Consider the following 1153-nt stretch of genomic DNA (forward strand, 5'->3'; position numbering starts at 1 on the left):
GCTTTACTGCAGAACTGGCTAAAAAGTGGAGTGATCGAAGAGACACCTTTACTTCTGTACACCTCGGCCGTCCCCCTCCTTGCTGGAAGAAATACATTTTCAGGGCATCGACTGCAAAACAGCGTACAATGCAGAGACAGAAAGGAAGCAGTTTGTGAGTTCTTTATATCTGTAGCTGTTGAGACAAATCTTTCTAAGAGCTGAGGTTACCTCTGGCGCCCAAACCAGAATCAGCTATTAAGCAGCCAGAAAGCTACCGTAATTGAATATATGACCATTTCTCTTCGAGCTCGTTCTTTGTTCTCATCCTCCAAGCGCTGTAGCCATCTATTCAGTTTGATGATCTGCTGTCTTAAGGAAGCTGCATCTAACTATAGTCATATCATCGGAAGTTTCTTCAACTGTTGTGTCTATATGTGAAATGCCATACATGGAATCATTTCTGATCAGCTGTCCATTTTGGTGAACACCATTTTCACTCATGGAGCATTCCCTTTTTAGCCTGCCAGCTACCTGGATTTCTTCATTTGTTGGGTTGGAGGAGGCCTTTCTAAGCCCAGGAAATCTAGCGGTCTTTCACTTAGTGTAAGTACACGAGGTGGGGTTTTCGGGGGCCACAGGCTTCAAGGGAGTAGACTGAATCAGATCAAGATCTGCTGGCCTTGAAAATGGAATGTCTTCATTATTTCCTGTAACAACAATCCTCTCGGGACCCTGCATTATCACACGAGCATTGTGACCTGGCTCCAGGTCTGCATTTGGTGGTGGTACTTTCAGTTTTTCTGAGACCCTCATTTATTGACTGATACCTTGGGTGTATTCCATTCCATTTCATATGGAATCCAATTAATTTTTGCCATCTGAGTAGCAGTTGGAGAAGGTAATGCTGCTCCACTCACCAAATGTGTAACAACTACAGCTCGCTGTTCGGTACTGCTATAGCATGACTAACAGCCCCCATTTAAACTAGGTATCCGTCCCTGCCACCTCACCCCTATGGAAAGATAATAAATAAACTTCTTACAGAAAAACTGTCAAGGTCAGAATGACCCAAGGATGCCTGAACAAACAGGATAAAAACTTAGCCCATCCATACAAACAAGATCAGGGTTTATTGGTAGGTTTACTCCCACTTACAGGATAAGGGTCTGCT

At 43.8% G+C, this 1153-nt stretch overlaps 1 pseudogene; it reads right to left on the reverse strand.

Annotated features, from left to right (window-relative positions):
* Nucleotides 1–230: 230 nt before the first annotated feature.
* Nucleotides 231–860, reverse strand: LOC102819200 (annotated as a pseudogene).
* Between the last annotated feature and the right edge of the window lie 293 nt (nt 861–1153).

The sequence above is a fragment of the Chrysochloris asiatica genome, unplaced genomic scaffold, assembly GCF_000296735.1.
Source record: "Chrysochloris asiatica unplaced genomic scaffold, ChrAsi1.0 scaffold00018, whole genome shotgun sequence".
Taxonomy (NCBI): Eukaryota; Metazoa; Chordata; class Mammalia; order Afrosoricida; family Chrysochloridae; genus Chrysochloris; species Chrysochloris asiatica.